This window comes from Chiloscyllium plagiosum, unplaced genomic scaffold, assembly GCF_037043375.1.
Source record: "Chiloscyllium plagiosum isolate Xiang-an unplaced genomic scaffold, Cpla_swu_hap1 HiC_scaffold_35, whole genome shotgun sequence".
NCBI classification, from domain to species: Eukaryota; Metazoa; Chordata; class Chondrichthyes; order Orectolobiformes; family Hemiscylliidae; genus Chiloscyllium; species Chiloscyllium plagiosum.
The window spans coordinates 33,628,413-33,648,567 of NW_028270173.1; positions in this window are offsets into that span (position 1 = coordinate 33,628,413).

Genomic DNA, 20,155 nt, shown 5'->3' on the forward strand with positions numbered 1-20,155 from the left:
TCCCAAAATTTGAGATGATATAAAACTTCATGGCTATGTGAGTTGTAAGAAAGACCTAAAGATGTTTCAAGCTGATTTAAAGAGGGGGAGGGTAAGTGATTGGGGGATGGAATATAATTGTGGGTAATTGTGAGATTAGCCACATTGTTAGGATGACAGAAGATGCAAAGTATTTCTCAAATGGTGAAAGATTGGAAAGCATTGGTGTCCAAAGGGACCCGGGTGCCCTTGTTCATAAGTCTCTGTAAGGTGAACAACTTACTAGCTTTTTTCACATGAGGATTTGAGTATAGGAGCAAAGATGCCTTGTGTCAAACACTGGTCTGCCTGCAAATGGGGTAATGTGTACAGTCCCCATCCTCCCCACCCCACCTCCTCAACCTATGGAAATACACACTTGCCATACAGGGAGCACAGTGGAGATTCACCAGACTAATTCCTAGAATGGTGGAACTATCCTATGAGGAGTGAATTGGAAGACTGGGCCTGTATTCTCAAGTTAGAAGAATGAAAACTCATAGAACATTGCACAATTCTAAAACAGATAGTCCGAATAAATACAGAAAAGGCATTTCCTCTGGCTGTGAAGTCTAGAAACATGGGGCACAATCTCAGAATAGAAGATAAGCCATTTAGAGGTAATAACTAGGATTTTCCTCACTCAGAGGGTGGTGAATCTTAGTTATTTTCTATCCTAGAGTGTTATAGAACCTCAGTCATTCTGTATATCTAAGAGAGTGATTGATGGCTTTTTAATTATTAATGGAATCAATAGATATAGAGATAATGTTTGAGGCAGGCCCATCAGCCTTGCAGACTTAAAGGGCTAAATGATCTTTTCCTACTCCTATGTTCTACACAAAGATGTCAGTATACGTACTTACTACAGACATATGACAAATCACAAACAAATTGAACCTGGATGTTTCCTTTCTCATTCTACAATCCCCACCACAGAATTAGCTGCACACTTCCCTTCTTGTTTCTGCGATGAAACTGTGGAGTGATAGTTTGCTCTCTGATGGCCAATTCTGTGACAAATACTTACCACATGAAACAGATACTGCTGCAGAAATTGCACCATACCTTTAGTGATCTCCGGAGATGCAAATGTCATTTTCGCATCTATTTCATTCAGCGGATGTGGCTCGGCCAGGACTTGTTGCCCACCCCTAATTGCCAATGAGAAGCTGATGGTAAATTTCCTCCTTCAACTCTTGTGATCTCCTAGGCGCACCTACACCCATAATGCTGTGAGAGAAGGAGTTCCGGAATTTTGAGAGCATCACAGTAAAGGAATGGTGATATATTTCCAGGTCAGGATGGTGTAGGATTGGACGAGTACTTGAGGGTGGCGCCTTTTCTACAATAAACATTGTGGGCTCTTGTGATCATGGAAATCTGTAATAAGTGTACAGAGGCCAGTACCCCATCACCAAGGCACCCATTATTTACGTGTGTATTGTACACTGACTGTCGCTCCGATTCAGTCCCTGATTGGCCCAGGTTAACAACCCCATCAAGGATGTCATAGCCAATAAGATTCACTTAGTTGCAATCACTACAGCGTCTCATCAATTGCGAGTTGCCTTTTTTTTACTTGTAAGGTTATAACTTTCAATTGGAACCATTCTGCCAAATATAGTTTGGTGCACTTTTGATATTTTAAGCATTGAAGGCAATATTCGCCCGTCTTCATACCATGTTGCGAAACATATTTGTTATCAGCACTGAATCTTGTATGACAGCTTTATTGCATTGCGGTGGATTGTACCATAATTAACACGAATTTAGACATAGTGCGTCTGCTGAAAGACAAGGTCCCCTGCCCGTGAGGCACATACCGTAAGTGCTGAACTCAATGAGTTACATGCAATGCAGCATATCTGACATGACTTGCAGTAACCTGCAGATGAGAGCCACTGATAACAAAACAATAAAGACATTCAGAAAATAAACTCAACTATCAATATTAACAGTTTTGTAAAGGAAATAAAAACAGACAGAATCATGGATCTTTAGAGCATGTCAATTTATTTCTGCTGAGAGAGAGAAATACTCTCCGGAAATTGTTTCTATAATTATTTCCCTAATGCTGCTGTCGCAGTCTATCTGCAGCTCAATGTCGTGTGCGGCTGTTAAATGCGTCACTAGGGCCCTACTCCATTTATAAGTCCAATGAACGACTGGCGATGAGAAATTCAATTTCAAGAAGGCGCCTCCTGCTGGATGTTTCTTCTCTGTTAAAAATGCCCTAACGAACCTGCAATCATATACCGGGAGAAGAAGATAGGATTCAAACGTCCGCGCCCAGCTCATGAGGATTACCACTGTGCCACATATCTGCATTGGCTGGTGTTACCAGACCACTGATTAAACCCACTGATTCATTCATAGAATTACAGAATCCCCTACAGTGTGGAAACAGGCCATTTGGCCCAACAAGTCCACACCGACTCTCCAAAGAGTAACCCATCCTATCTAACTACTCTACATTTACCCCTAACTAACGTATCTAACCTACACACCCCTGAACACCATTGGCAATTTAGCATGGACAATTCATTTAACCTGCACGTCTTTGGACTGTGGGAGGAAACCCGGGCAGAGACGGGGGGGGGGGGGGGAATGTGCAAAATCCGCACAGACATTCGCCCGCAGCCGGAATCAAGCCCGGATACCTGGCGCTGTCTGCTCAGGTATTCCATGATTGAGTCTTAAATACCGAACCTCAGCGAAATGGTGGTCTTGCAGCCCTTGTAATTGCCACGACATGACTTCATTTTATGTCCGAGAGAACATGATCATTAATTATTTATTGGTCAATTTAAAAAATAACAGGGTCTGTCTCAGTTCAGATGAAAAGTGAACCAATCGCGTGCTTGCCTTAGGCTTCATAGCTCAGTGGGTAGAGCACTGGTCTTGTAAACCAGCGGTCGTGAGTTCGAGTCACACTGAAGCCTACCTATATCTATTTGAACATAGTAGTCTTAAGTTTGCACTTCGAATTCCGAAAGAACGTCGTTGATGTTTATCCCTCTGCCAAAGCGAATTTTGCTCCCAGTTTATCGCATAACACGATGAGGCCACTCAATCTCCCAATAGCATTAAGTCATTACTGTAAATGACTGATCCAGATCCTATCTTCATTGACATGCAGTGCTAGGGATCTGTATGTTGTTTCTTAACCCAGGATAGAAAATCTGTTTTGATTTCTGTCTAAAATTCAATATTATCTTTTTATGTATGATATGACCGTCCCCTGTGCCATTTCTGTAAGAGAAACCTTTTGAAAGATCAAACAATTTTTTTAAAAACATAGACCACTGTACCGTACTCTAGACATTGTTATACGAGAAAAAAATGCCTTCCCTTTAATTTCTAGTGTACAAAACACCAAAACACAAATATTAACACTCCATTTGTCTCCTTTAATCTGTTTGCAATTGACCCATTACAGCTTAATGCTTTGGGTGTATAAGGTCGTTAAATGTGTTTGGAATTCTATAGTCTCTATTATTCTCCATTTGGTCATACTCTAATCTATCCATTTTTAAAAATCTAAGATGGATACTCATATACTTGACTGCATTAAGTCATTTACCACAATTTTGACAACTAATCCATCCAGCCTTTTTATTTTATCTCCCGTTTACATGATTTACTGTGCCTCATATCTTTGACTTTTTGTTAAATTGGATATATTTTACTATACTACCTGTTCATTAAAATTTACAGTTTATTGATAGGGATTCAATGGCAACCATATGTGATGCTATAGGTTATTTCATTCTATTTTTGAATATTACTATCCCTACTCTCTGTATGCAATAGCCAAAGTAAATGTCGAATGATGTTTATATATTTCCATTCTGTTATCTTTATTTTATGAAATAGTCTTTTACATAGGCCATTGTGGAATGGCTAATTGAAATCCACACCAATTACATGCAAGGAAAGTTCAGATCTACTGTTTTAGTTACCCACACCAACAAATCAATAAGGTTTCTTTGGCCTGATGGATTTTATCTTTCATATCCCGACATTTGTCCTTTTTTGACGGCTCAATTTTTAAAGGCTGTTTTAAACTATCCCAATTTTAAGTACATTTAAGTCGTCATTTGGACAAGCATATGGACGTACATGGAATAGTGTAGGTTAGATGGGCTTCAGATTGGCATGACAGGTCAGCGCAACATCGAGGGTTGAAGGTCCTGTACTGCGCTGTAATGTTCTATGTTCGATGTTCTATAAGACACTGATTCTAATATGCCCCCATAACAGTATCACTTGTTGGCCCTCCTGAGAGGAGTTATAAGGCAGATAATCCATGCTACAAGTCAGTATTCATTACAGGAGACTGCAAGCCAGGGTATCATTAGGGGTTTACTAGCATGTTCCTTATTCAGTACCTTGGAAGACTCAAAAGATAAAATAAAGCCCAATTAGTAATATGTTAAGTTTAATAGGAAGTTACCTCTGATAATAAGATTGAAAATCAATCTATGAACAAATCATATTTGCCACCAAGTGATGAATATACCAGGGGTTTTTACAAACAGTCCCTTAGTAGCACAGACGGTGAACATGTTTGGAAAATGAGAGAAATGTTCTCAAGCCTCTTAATCATGTACTGATCAGAACAAATGAAAGAATGCTAAATTTTAAATGACAGACACGACAGGTGAAGTAGAGATTCATTAGTTGAAAGGTCTTTAATAGACAAAGGCATTGCCTTTCAATAATTTTCTTTTTTTTGTTGTCAATACCTGTGCGATCGACGCTTTTACTAAAACATCATTGCAATTTTAACAACTTGTTGTTTACACCATTTGTGTTTGGCGATGCAAGCTACATTGCCTGTTGCACCATCTTAATCTTCCCAAAGCAGAATTGAATCATTCAATAATTTGCAGAAGTCAGGAAGAACAACATGATGCTCACACTTAACGATGGTAGTGCTGTTCAAGCAAAATCCTGTGTCTAATCCATTACAACCACCGAACAATTACCTTTTGTCAGGGTTCCTTCATTGCTGCTGACGATTCAAATATCACTTCATTCTGTTGATGCTAAAGTGATGCAGCATGTTGGAAAATTCATCATAGAACAAAATTATTATTCCTGCTTTATTTTGTCATGGCACGTGTGAGTCACTGGCTGGGCCAGCATTAAATACTCTTCCATAAGGGGAAGGTCAACTCTCCTGCTCCTTGAATGCTGCTTGACCTGCTGTGCTTTTCCAGCACCATGGTTTTTGAGTATGATCTCCAGCAACTGTGGTCCTCACTTTTCTCCCTCCTGAGAAGATGGTGGTGATCTGCCTCCTTGAGTTGCTGCAGTAATGAAGAAGAATGTTTAAAAGGTAGAAGACTGTGAGACGTATTTGCATAGCTTGGAAATTTCTTAGCAACACTTTGATTAAAGCATTTGAATACAAACTTAGTATATTTTTGATGAAATTCAAATCTTCTTCAATGTCCAGAAATTTGGACATGATTTCTTAAAGGATCCTCAGTGATACTGCCATTTCTGCGTTTGGTACTTTAGAGAATTATGAAAAAAATCTTAAAAATGTTGCTTAGATTTCTCTTTAAGATATTTTATATGGAAGTTTTAAGTGTTGGAACTTTAGTAAACGCATATAATTTCTATCCTCTTAATATGTTTGCTTCCTATCTTCCAGCATTTTGTCTTTCCTTCGTAAATAATGGAGAATCGTGGGACCCATTGGCAAGCTGATGATTAAACCTTTGAGACTGCTCTTGAATGCTTTCTCTGTAACTGACGAAGCCAGGAGTGGGACAAGGGCAAGAACTGAGAAGATCTTCCACTTCATGCATAAATTGAACTTAAAAATTAGGTTAAAATGAGCTTTAATAGTCAAATACACGCTTTTGTTCAGGCAAATATTCGTTAAATAATCAGAATAATATGTATCGTCACTGTATCACATGACACTTAACGTCATACAGGGAGGTGGCATGAAAGCAAGAGAGCTTTAAGATGAGGTAGTGATTTCCCACAGGCAGCGGCACGATGGAAGCAGTCTAGCACGGGTCCTCTGTTTTGTACTTGGCCCGATGTTCAAATCCGTAGAAAAGAATATTAACCCTATCACAGAAAGATCAGCAAATGCGTTAGGGCCTGTTCTGAGGCTCCGCAAAACGTTCAAAGTCAACCATAATGAACTAAATCAGAAATAATACAAGAAAATAAGGCCTACAGCAATTGGAAAGTTTCTTGTAGAGTTACAAGTTGAACATGAATTGAGCAGGTGAAATCGACGAAATGAAATAAGCAGGAAAAGGTCATTACATTTTGTGATTTACATCCGACTGATCGGGGACATCAAAGTCCTTACAAAGAAATAACAAGCGATGGAGGAGCGTCGCTCCGGAAGCTAGTGTGCTTCCAATTAAACCTGTTGGACTATAACCTGGTGTTATGTGATTTTCATGGTTTGAAAATGCCTGCCAATTAAAGGTGAAATTATTGCAGTCTTAACCGATCACTAATGGTGGTTCAATCTCAGGATCACCACGTCTCAGGCGAGGTATAGGAAAACGCATCGCAGTAACTGCGTGGTGAATGGATTGAACTCGAAATTGAGATCACACCGTAGTATAAGCTCGCCATCTAAGCTAACAGATCCCTAGCTGCTCAAAGCGTGGAGGAGAACGTATTAAATTGTTCACTATGCCTGTGTGCTCATAGGAGGGGAGTTGAAAAGATTAGAATCATAGACTCACTATAGTATGGAGAGAGGCCACTCGGCCCATCAAGCATACACCGACCCTCCTAAGAGTAACCAACCGAGACCCATTCCGCTATCCTATATTTACCCCTGACTAATGCACCTAACCTGCACACCTTTGGATTGTGGGAGGAAACTTGAGCACCCGGAAGAAACCCATGCAGATACGGGGAGAATGTGCAAATGGCACACAGAATGTCACCTGAGGCTAGAATCGAACTGTGAGGCAGCAGTGCTGACCAATGAGCCACCATGCCACCCCACGTTATGAGATAGAGAATGACAAGAGGTAGCACACGATAACATTTGACAGGCCTGTGAATAAAAATCAAAGCTGTGTTCTTCTGGTATTCTCTGGGAGATGCATTCCTTTTGCAAGCTCTTCCCCTGTCTTTACACGTGATGAATCTGCTGTGAAGTTGCTCACGCTACAAGTAATCTGAGGCCCTTAATCAATGCACAACTGGTAAAATACTTAAAAAAAAACAAAGCTAGACAGAACAGTGGGGGTCGGGGTGGGGGATGTTGAAATTCAGCTGCCTGACCCAGGAAATGAACTGCTGACTCTCACATCGTTATAACCCCTACTGCTCTGTCGCAGTACCGAGGTGTTTAGTTCGCCTCTTGTGGATTTTTAAAAATCAATCTGCTCCGGTGTGAAGCCAGACCTGATAGCTTACAGATAGGGACACTACCACAGCACCAACGTGCCCTCAGTCCGCCTCTTATATAGTTAGTGATTGGCCCGCACAATGAGCTTAAATTACAGCCAACTTAGTTAAAACTGGTTCATTGCCCACAGCTTCTCCGAAATCCCATTAAATCCACTTTGCAGTAAAAACATCCCTGAATAGTAACTCCCCAAGTCTGGTATAGTAATGGAAGCTTCATTGTTTTCAGGATTGGCCACTACCTGCAACACCCGCCCGCTGGCCCCTTGGATGGTCACTTCTCTGCCGTTGGGAAGTCTTAGTGCCATCTGAAGACTCCTCATAACGTGCAGTTCAACAGCACCGTCCACTTCTCGGCGGCCTTAATGTGGAATGGGGTTTCATTTATGGATTTCGTCCGTAAGGCATGACAGTTTGGAAAGGTAGAATGGAACATTGGCAGTGCCTTTACTTCTGGGTTGGCTTCCCCACATCCGGTGCCCTGGGCTCGGGGGGCGCTGTACAGACTCCAACAGGACCTTCTGGAATCCACTGGAGTTCCTTACATGAGTATGACTGAAAGAATTGTTCGCTTAAACTTCCCTTCTCTGCCTACCATTCAAATGGTTGAGGTCGTACAGGGTGTTGGTGAGGCGTCTTCTGGAGTACTGTGTGCAGTTCTACTCGCCTACATCCTTATAGAAAAGACATTACGAAAGTGGAGAGGGTTCAGAGAAGACTCACTAGGATGTTGCCGAGACTGCAAGATTTGAGATGCAAAAGTAGACTGAAAAGGTTTGGAGTTTTGTCACTGGAGTGTAGGAGGTTGAAGGGCGACCGTATTGAGGTTTATAATATCATGAGGGGCAGAGATAAGGTGAATGAAAATGGTCTTTTTCCCGAGAAGAGATCAAAACTATGGGCCATATTTTAAAAGTGAGAAGGGAACTATTTAAAAGGGACCTAAAGAGGAACGTTTTCACACAGAGGGTGGTTCATATGTGGAATGAGCTGCCAGAGAAGGTGAAGGATGCAGGCGCAGTTACAACGTTTAACAGACAGTTGGATAAGTTCATGAATAAAGGTTTGCACCATCTTGGTTTGTGATGTATTATTGTACTGCTTTGTGGACTGCCCGTTTATATTTAATCAATGACCTGATCAATATTTGAGATAATCCAACTACAATGTTCAATATATTTTGGAACTGTCACCACTACCATTACATTAGCTGAACCGAACACTAATTATGTGGTCGTGCTCACTCCATATCCCTTGTAACAGGGCAAGTTCATTCTCCAGAGGATCTCTCTCTCTCTCGGCGGGAGATTGAGTGAACCAACTCTCGCAGGACTAGTGCCATAGTCACCCTATGCAATTACCTGCAAATTTGCGCTGTTATTCTAAAACACTTCCATGGCTGTATGCTCCACACTACTTTGGAAACACGAGACGCTATTTCAAGCTTTAGCGTTAGTGCAGAGGCAACTAAATTTAAAAGGCCATGACTACAGAACAGCACAGAATCTCTACCGTTTTCCCCTGCTGCCGTTTGTGTGGAGATTATGAGTGGAGCATTATATGGTCGAATGTGAAACCAAGACAGTTTAAACGTCATGTATGCAGACTGCTGAGCTTAATAGAAGGACTGCCGAGTTGATTTGGAAATACTCGACCTTCTACAATATAAGTATATATATGTGAGGAATAAAAGTATGATTAGGGTAGTAATAGGGTCAGTCAAAGACACAAGTGGGAAGTTGAGTGTGGACCCTGCAGAGATCGGAGAGGTACTAAATGAACATTTCTCATCGGTGTTCACTCAAGAAAAGGAGAATATTGTCGAGGAGAAGAATGAGGTGCGAGATATTAGACGGGAAAGGATCAAGGTTAGTTACGCACAGGTGTTATCAATTATAGAAGGAGTGAAAGTAGACAAGTCCCCTGGGCCAGATGGGATTTATCTGAGGTTTCTCTGGGAAGCCAGGGAGGAGATAGCAGAGCGGTTGGCTTTGATACTTGAGTCGTCATTGTCTACAGGTTTTGTAGCAGAGGATTGGAGGATTGCAAATGTTGTGCCCTTATTCAAAAAGGGCAGTAGAGATGACCCAAGTAATTATAGATCAGTGAACCTTACTTCTGTTGTAGAAAAGGTTTTGGAAAGGATTATAAGAGATAAGATTTATAATCATCTAGCAAGCAACAATTTGATTTCAGATAGTCAACATGGTTTCACCAAGGGCAGGTCGTGTCTCACAAACCTCATTCAGTTTTTTTTGAGAAGGTGACCAAGCATGTAGATGAGGGTAGGGCAGTTGGCATGGTATACATGGACTTCAGTAAAGCCTTTGATAAGGTTCCACATGGTAGGCTGATGGAGAAAATGCAGAGGCATGGAATTGAGGGTGATTTAGCAGTTTGGATTAGAAACTGGCTTTCTGGAAGAAGGCAGCAAATGGTGGTTGATGGAAAATATTCAGTCTGGAGTCCAGTTACTAGTGGTGTGCCAAAAGGATCTGCTTTGGGACCACTGCTGTTTGTCATTTTTATAAATGACTTAGACACAGGCATAGGTGGATGGATTAGTAAATTTGCAGAGGACACTAAAGTCGGTGGAGTAGTGGACAGATTGGAAGAATGTTACAAGTTACAGGGGGACTTGTATAAACTGCAGAATTGGGCTGAGAGGTGGCAAATGGAGTTCAATGCAACTAAATGTGAGGTGATGCACATTGGGAAGAATAACAGGAAGGCGGAATACTGGGTCAAAGGAAAGATTCTTGGTAGTCTGGATGTGCAGAGTGATCTTGGAGTCCGTGTGCTTAGATCCCCTGAAAGTTGCCACCCAGGTGGATAGTGTTGTGAAGAAGGTATATGGTGTGTTAGGTTCCATTGGTAGAGGAATTGAGTTCTGGAACCGCAATATCATGCTGCAATGATGCAAAACGTTGGTGTGGCCACACTTGGAATGTTGTGTACAGTCCTGGTCTCCCCATTACAGTTGGATGTGGAAGCATTGGAAAACGTGCAGAGGAGATTTACCAGGATGTTGCCTGGTCTGGAGGGACGGTCTTATGGGGAAAGGCTGAGAGAATTTGGTCTGTTCTCACCGGAAAGAAGAAGGTTAAGATTTGATAGAGACATACAAGATGATCAGAGGATCAGATAGGGTAGACAGTGAAATGTTTTTTTCTCGGATGATGATGGCAGCTTGTACGAGAGGGCATAACTACAAATTGAGGGGTGATAGATGTAAGACAGATGTCAGAGGCAAGTTCTTTATGCAGAGAGTGGTAAGGACGTGTAATGTCCTAACTGGTAATGTAGTCAACTCAGCCACATTAGGGAGATTTAAACAATCCTTGGATAAACACATGGATGATTTTGGGGTAGTGTAGGGGGACAAGCTGAGAATAGTTCACAGGTCGGCGCAGCATTGAGGGCCGAAGGGCCTGTTCTGAGCTGTATTGTTCCAAGGTCTATTTTCTACGTTCTATAATTCGGGAGCAAGAAATAATGAAAACATTGAATCAGAAAAGGTTATTAAATACTTTTCAATGGGGTCGACAACCCAGCAATATCACAGATCTGACATTGCACAGCACAGGTAGTGAAGGAAGCTAATATAATACTGGCCTTCATAACCAGAGGGATTGAGTATAGAAGCAAAGAGGTTCTTCTGCAGCTGTACAGAGTCCTGGAATATCCTGTGCAGTTCTCGTCTCCAAATTTGAGAAAATACATTCTGTCTATTGAGGGAGTGGAGCGTAGGTTCACGAGGTCAATTCCTGGAATGGCGGGACTATCTTTTGTTGAAAGATTGGAGCGAATAGGCTTGTATACCCTTGAGTTTAGAAGACTGAGAGGGGATATGATTGAGACGAATAAGATTATTAAAGGATTGGACACTCTGGAGGCAGGAAACATGTTTCCGCTGATGGGTGAGTCCCAAACCAGAGGACACAGCTAAAAAATAAGGGGTAGGCCATTTAGGACAGAGATGAGGAGAAACCTCTTCACCTACAGAGTGGTGGGTATGTGGAATGTTCTGCCCCAGAAGGCAGTGGAGGCCCAGTCTCTGGATCCGTTTAAGAAAGAGTTGGATAGAACTCTCAAGATAGTGGAATCAATGGTTATGGAGATAAGGCAGGAACAAGATACTGAGGATGATCAGCCATGACCATAATGAATGGTGGTGCAGGCTCGAAGGGCAGAAAGGCCTACTTCTGCACCTATTGTCTTGTCTATTTCCAAAGCTGTGCTCCTTTTGGGTGAACATTTTAAATCGTTCATGTCAGCACGAATGTCATAGAGCTTAAAATCATTAATCTCTGCTCTTCTGCTCGGTTTGATAAAACCATGCTCCATCCTGCAGAAATGTAAATATCTGTTGAAACTGTTCAAGGTCACTCAGTAATTCTATCTGATGATATTGAACGAATTGAAATTGATATTGATATAGACATCTGCAGTTGAATTAAAGCTGTTGATTACACAGCTCCATTTATACTCCAGACAACGAGCTCATGAATCAAATTAAAAGTTTTGAGTAACCCTTACAAATCTTTGGTCCAAAACGGCCCTTCAGCCACCGTGTCTGCGCCGGTCACAAATAAGGACCGAATAATTCCAACTCTATTTTCCATCACTTGACCCATAGCCTCATCTGTCTTGATGTCGCAAGCGTATATCTGAACACTTCTTCATTGTTTTGAGGTTTTCTTACAGGCTGTGGTTCTCACCACTGTCCGGGTGAAAAGTTTTCCCTTACATTGCCTCTAAACCTCCTGCCCCTTAACTTAAACTTATGCCTCTTGGTCTTTGATTCTTTCATCAAAAGGGAAAACGTTTTTTGCTGTCTAACCTGTCTATATCTCTCATAATTTGATACTTCTCAATCATGTCTCCTCTCAATCTCCTCTGCTCTAAGGGAAATAATTACAGTATGTCCAATGTCTCTTTATATTTAAAAAACATTTCAGCCGAGGCAATATTCTGGTAAATCCCCTCTGTGCCTTCTCTGTGCTAACATATCCCTCCTATGACGTGGATTCCAGAACACAGTACTCCAGCGGTGTACTCCAACATATAACCAATACACAGTTTGGGAATAACCTCATTGCACTTAATCTCCCTGGTTCGGCTAAGACAGGCCATACCACTGTTTTCTTTCCTCACCTTTTATCCACCTGTCTTGATACCTTAAGGGTCCGCTGGACATATACACTAGACAGGAGTTTATATAACAGAAGCGGGGTCGGTGCAGCTGTACTGCACTATTGGGGGTGAGTGATGCCACAAACTGAGTTATATTTTTCAAGGTCGCCTCATAGAAAAGTATGATCATAATTCCTTCCAACCAGAGCTGGATGCTAAAGTCAGGGTCAAAGTCATTTCTCTCGCCAAGTGAGTTGTTTTTTTTTATCGAAAATGATCTGTTTCAAGAGAAAGGAAATGTCTTGGATTACGCAGATACTGCTGCGATGGAGGTGGAAATCTAAGGAACAAGGAATGGAAAAGGGCAAGTAACAAAACACCCTATGATGACAGTGAGGAGAACAGGGAGAACACATTTTAAGAATTTTTTCACGGTTCACACTGGGTCATTACTGTGGAACTTTGCACGGCTTCTCCTTCCACAGATGCTGTTAGTGCTGCGGCGTTTCTGTTTGGATTTCAGATTTCCAGCATTCACAATACTTTGCTTTTAATTATGTTTATCTCATGTCTTTAACGCAGGAACATGTCCCAAGTGCTTCACATGTAGCAATAACGAGGGGACATTTGTCTGTGAGTGCAGCTAGCTCAGGGTCACCTGTGTGCTATCACTGACAGGTGGACACTTGCTTAACACCTGATTCTGTGAATGACTGCCAGGTTATAATGGGGAACCTCCTTTATGAGGAGAACTGGGACAGTTTTTTTTCATGTTATTCGCACATGAAATGCGGATGCCACTCACTAGGCCAGCATATACCATCTGAAGCTCATTGCCCTTGAGATGGTCCTGTGGGCTGCCTCCTTGTATCGCTGCAGTCGGTCTGTTGAAGGTTGAACCACAATAACATTAGGGAGAGAATTTCTGGATGTTGACCCAGCGACACTGAAGGAAGGGCAACATATGTCCAAATTGAGATGATGGGTGGCTTGGAGCAAAACTTGCAGGCAGAGGTCAGCATTGCAAAAATGCAGATTGTCGCTGTGAAAGCTAACAAACCCTTTTTTTTTGGTTGAATTCGTCTGAAAATACAGCAACAAAAGAAAATAAAATTCAGAATTGGAGGGTCTAGTGGATGCCTGGGAAAGACCAGCGATTGAATCAATTGCCAGGAGTGGGAGTTGGGTTTATCTGACTTTTAATTCCTTTTGTATTATCTGTTCATTATGGGGAGGATATTGCTGGCAGGAGAGTCATCAAATCACCCTGAGGGCTATTCGCAAACAACGCAGAGAAACCAGAAAACTGTACAAGAGCATGTTTTCAGAGATGCGTTGATATTAAAATGGCGAATTAATTCAGTAAAGGCGGAGTGATCTCGATCCCTCTGCTTTCTGTTCGTGGCATTATTGGAAATCTGTGCTTCTTGTGTTCCCTGCGAATTTCAAGTACAATGCTGAAATGTTTCGGATTTCAGGGAAGCAGCTCAATCATCCGTACTACGTTTACAGAACAAGATGGATCGAAACATGACAGGAATGTGCTGAATGGTAGTTAGTTAGATAGGTGGAAATTGCAAAATGGAGAAAAGCTTTAATGTTAGTTACTTAGAGCTGAGCAGCACAATTTTAATCATTAAGTGTCTGTATGTGTCTAATAAGTTCACCTGCAAACGCAGTTAGAAGGAAGTTCAAAGCCATTGTAAATTCAATTGAAATGCTTTTATTTCAACAAAAATTAAGGGCAAAGTCGATGTTTTTATCTTCATCAATTTTTAAAAGCTTTGACTAACAAACCCAACTGAGTTCGTCCTTCATTCTTCTGTCAAAAACCTTAACATTGCAAAGGCCACAATTATTGTGATAAAATTTGAAGAATGGTCCTGAGACGTGAAACTTTAATTCTATCTCTGTTTCTGTTTCCCTCTCTCCACAGATGATGCCATACCAGTTGAATTTCTCAAACGTTTCCTGTTTTGAGTGGTGAATGAGACCCTTCCCAAACACTTTGCAGTTAACGATGCCTTTTTCCCCCGAAGTGTAGCAACTTTAGATACAGAGGAAACACGTTCGCCAATTTGTGCACAGCAAGCTCTCACAACATAAGAACAGATGGAGACCGTTCAGCCCTTCCAGCCAGTTCTGCCATTCAATGAGATCACAGCTGATCTGTGGCCTAACTCCTTGTACCTGCCCACACTCAAATGCACTGGTGTGCAGACTCCTTGGGATGGGGCTCATTTCTTTTATGGGATTCTGGTATAGGTGGCAGGGCCAGCATTTGTTGCCCTTTCCTAATTTGGTCAGCCAAGACATTTTGAGAGGGCACTTCAGGGACACCCACTTTATTGCAGGAACTAGAGTCATATATTGGGCAGACCAGATAAGGACTGCATGTTTCTGACTTGAATGACTGCTGTGAACACAACTATCAAAATTAATGTTTGATGGGGTCCAATGTTGAGAACGGCATGACACTTCAGATTTACAAAGTATATTCTCAGTCCACAAGCTGAGGTAATGGGACGTGAACCTCTGATTTCTGGACATTTTACTCAGCACCAGATGACAATTGAATGTTGGGACATCGGAATAGGATTAGGCCATTCAGTCAGAGAACCTACTTTTACCCCACTGGCTCCTTCTTTATCCCTACAACGGTTGACACTCTCTACCACATTGATGACGACCCTTACATCATCTAGGTGTGGATGCTCCTGGCACCTGCATCATCACTGACATCACGGCAACAATTGACATCACCACCCAGTCCTCACAGGGACCTCTGCATTCATGGGGCACAGTGGTATTGCCTCTATCTCTCAGCCAGGACATCTGGGTTCAATCCCCACGTACTCGAGAGGTATGTGGTCTCTGAACAGGTTGATTGGAACGGGGGTCTGAGATACTGAGGGCCGTAAGGCCAGTGGTGCGAGGGAAGGAATGGACTGAGGGGGGTTGGAAATGATCGATTTGAAAATCTTAAAGAATTTGCAGCCACAGTCACTAGTTATCCTGGTGTTGGGATCGCCAAGCTCTCTCTCTATCTCTCTCTCTCTCTCTCTCTCTCTCTCTCTCTGAGTCTTTCCTTACCAGACAAAGAGAGGCATAGAGGCATATTGCTGTTGGATAGCAGGAAAGTGACAAATAAAATACTTACAATGTGTGATGGTACTATGCCTTTTTAGCGAGAGGTTTACTGTGCTGCTTCACTTGCGGAGTGTTGGTGCCAGAATGTCTTATTCTGACAGGCAGCTACAGTCATAGTTGGCAAACAGCTTGTGTGTTGCCCACTTTTTAAAAAAATAAATAGACAAAAGAAGCATGAGTAGGCCCCACAGGACCAAAAACTTTGGATTTTGATTTCAGTTTAATTTCGAGTTAGTTGGTTGCTGAAGTTAATAGGTAGAACACTTTCTCTCTGCTGCGCATTAAGATTTAGACACAGCTTGCCTCCTTTAAAATAGAAGAGGCAGCTTTTTTTCAGCATTTCTTACTGCAGGACTGGAGAAAGACAACACATAATAAAACTATTTTCCTAAATGTGCTTATGGGATGCTGTCTATATTGGAACAGCTGATGATTAGTGGTTAAAATCATATATTATCTTGTCAAGTATTTCAATAGATTTAAAGTTATGCAAATTTTTCTCATCATTTTTATTTTTACTGCGAACCTTCCTATCTCAGTGATCTCCTCAAGCCTCACAAATCTCCGCAAAATGTACTTTCCCCTAATTCCATCTTGATGAGGATTCTCCACTTTTATTTCTCTTTATAGTGCCTCCCTTACATTCCTGGACCCCGGGCTCCAAAATTTTCTCCTAAATTGCCCCATGTCTGCACCTCACTTTCCTCTCCCCAAAAAGCCTGACCAATCTAAGAGTCATCTATTCTAACATCACCTTCTCATGACCTGGTTTCAAATGTGGCTTGTTATGTTCCTATATTCAGTGTCTCAAAGGTCAATATTACTGAAAAATACTCTGTGGTCATCGGGCTTGTGCCAGTACTGAGCATTCTAATGATATTTTGCACTTGGCCCATAGATTTGTCTGCATTGGCATCACAAGTGTGCATCTAAATGCATCTTATCAGGATTTCTGTGTCTCCCACCCTTATGGACATTGAGGGTCAGTGTAATTGTTACCGTGTAATGAGCGCAGAGCATCTTGGTCTGTGCGAACCAGAGATAACCCACACATTGGGAAGGATGGCAGGATCCCTGAGAGGGGGCTCAGGAGATTTACCAGAACAGTACAAAAAAAGGGGGAATTCAGTTGCAGGCTTAGGGTTTGTTTTTACATTATTCATTCATGTGAAATGGGTGGTGCTCTTATACATCCAGGATATCCATATTCAATTCTCCTTCTCAATCTCTCCCCTTGCCAGTGCTGTAGTAACCTTCAGTTTAAACTACCATCAGTTATATCTCCCCAGAGAGTGCAGTCCTATGCTCTGGTAGGGCAACGGTGACTTTACCTTTTACGCAGTGATGCCACTTTGGTGATGGAAAGAGGGGATGCTGAAGGTAGTGGTTGGGACACCACTCAGTCACAGTCCTTTGACCTGTAGGAAATTCACTTTCTTTAACATTGTTGGTGGCTGCACTGATGCAGGCAAGTGGAGAATGTTCCAACACAATCCTGATGTGTACTTTTTAGACAGCAAACAGACGTTGGGGAATCAGGGGTTTGGAGAAACTAAGATTATTCTCCTTGTAGGAAATCGAGGGGAGCTGTGGAATATTTGTTCACAACAATTATACATTAGGGTGCTAAAACATACATTCATCTCACTGGTGGTCTTGGGATGTGGGCAACACGTTGGCAATTAGAGTAGAACTTGGGAAAATGTGAACCTGTTCATTTCGGCGGAGATAATACAAGAAGAGAACTATTTAAACAGTGAGAACTGTAGAAAGTTGCACCACAAAAGGACCGGGGGTAGTTGGGCCAGAAACACAGAAAACTAGCACACAATTACAACAGGTAATTAGGAAGGCTAATGAAATGCTGTTCCTTATTTCAAGATGTTTGTAGTAGAACATTTTGGAGTCTGTGTCTTAGTGGAACTGTATAAAGCACTGGTGAGACCTCATCTGGAGTATTGTGAGCAGTTTTGATCCCCTAATTTCAGGAAATATGTCACTTCATTGGAGACATTTCAGAGATGATTCACTGGGATGATCCCTGGTATGCAGGGATGATTGGTTAAGCAAACGATGAACAGATTGTGAATCTGCTCACTGGATTTTGGAGGACTGAAATGTAATCTCATTTAAACGTACAAAATTCTTAAGCAGTTTAGCATGATAAATACTGGGAAAGTGTTTCCCATCCTGGTAGAGTTTATGATCAAATTCTTGGTCAGTCGTGGAATCAAGGGTTTTGGATGTAGGTTTGCTCGCTGAGTTGGATGGTTCATTTTCAGACATTTTGTAATGATACTGGGTAACATCTACAGTGAGCCTCTGGATGAAGCACTGCGGATGATTACTGCTTTCTGTTTATACATTTTGGTTTCTTTGGGTCATTTCCTGTGGAGATGTCATTTCCTACGGTGATGTCATTTCCTGTTCTTTTTCTCAGGGGGTGGTAAATGGATTCCAAGTCAATGTGTTTGTTGACAGCGTACTGGTTGGAATGCCATGTTTCTAGGAATTCTCTGTTTGGCTTGTTCTAGGATGGATGAGCTGTCCCAGTCGAAGTGGTGTCCTTCCTCATCAGTATGTAAGGATACTAGTGAGAGAGGGTCATGTCGTTTTGTGACTAGCTCATGTTCGTGTATCCTGGTGACTGGTTTTCTGCATGTTCGTCCAATGTAGTGTTTGTTACAGTTCTTGCACGGTATTTTGTAAACTACATTAGCTTTGCTTGTTGTCAGTCTAGGGTCTTTCAAGTTCATTAGCTACTGTTTTAGTGATTTGGTGTGTTTGTGGGCTACCATGATGCCAAAGGGGTCTGAGTAATCTGGCAGTCATTTTCGAGATGTCGTTGATGTAGGGGAGAGTGGTTAGGGTTTCTGGACGCGTTTTATCTGCTCGTTGGGGTTTGTTGCTAAGAAATCAGCGGACTGTGTTCTTTGGGTTCACATTCTTTGTGAATACTCTGTATTGGTGATTTTCCTAATCTCTGCGTAGTTCCTCTATGCTGCAGTGTGTGGTGGCTTGTTGAAATAATGTTCTGAAGCAGTTTCGTTTGTGGATGTTGGGGTGATTGGTTCAATATTTGGTCTGTATGTGTTGTTTTCTTATAGATGCTGGTTTCAAACTGTGACATCTAGGATTGGCAGTTTGTTGTTGTTTTCCTCCTCTTTAGTGATGAAACATCTGAAAATGAACCTTCCAACTCAGTGAGCAAACCTACATCGAGAACCTCAACTTGAGGTACAAATCTTCTCAAAGCTCGCTGATCAAGGGTTCTGTTTCGGAATTGTCAGGTTTAAGGCAAGATGGACATGGGTAAGGGGTTTCAGTAGCAATTGAGCTGGGGTGAGGTGGAGACAAGAGTATTTTTAAGATTGACATTCCTGATGTGTGTTATCTGTAGCCATAATGTCAGGTATTCATCTTGGGGGCAGATATGAGAGCAATATTGTGAAGAGTGTAATTCAGCCTCAGGCAGTTCCCAGTGAGAGGGATGGACTCAGTAAAAAGAGAATATAATTTGTAATATCAACTGAAAGTGGCAGGTTTAACCATCACAACGTTTTATTGTAGGTAATTTCAGCTAATTGTGTTGTGGAAGCATGATAACTAGTTTGATAATTGAGTAACAGTGGAGTAATGGATAGGGATGATGGTACCTCCTGGCAGTATGTAAGTGAGAAACAGGTGGGTTAGTGTCTTGCTGTTAAATATTAGGATTGTAGTTAGGATTTCAGATTTTGGTGTTGACCACTTGCATTAGAGTTAAAAGGTGATATGATTATGACTGAGACATGACCGCCTGAATCTACTTGGGTTCTGGATGCTGTCAGAGTACTTGTGACTCCAGGAATTGGCTTCAGAGACTATGAAAATGCTGGATTATATCAGGTAGGGTGAAGTGCTTCCTGGATTTGGTTTCTCTGCATTATGATTGGTCTCACAATGGACATGGTCTATTTGGCCTGTTAGTGCAAGTGGCCACTGATTTTGGTCACTATGATTTATAAACTTTTTTAATAAAAATCAATCTGCCCAGAGATATTATGGAACGTCTCTGGAGGAACTGAAACTTGCACGTGGACCTTCTGGCTCAGGACGAGGGATGATATGGGTGCTCTACAAGAGCCCTCTTAATATCCTTTTTTATATCTAAAAATTTTTTCATCAAATTGTTCAGAAATGTTATTACAGTGCTCTGGGGCAGGGGGGACTGGATAATGGGCCTCCAGTTCCTGAGGTAGGGCACTATCACTGCGCCACAACAGGGCCCCAACAGTATCCTTGACATCTTTTCTGACAATGATGTGGCACCTGGATTTGTTTGCTTGTTTAGAAGGTTCCTCAATGAGAGTTCAGGGAGGAAGCCTTTATGACACTTCACGGATTTCACATATTGGGGTTCCATAATGTCAACAATGGCGGAGGGAGCAGCTGCTAGATG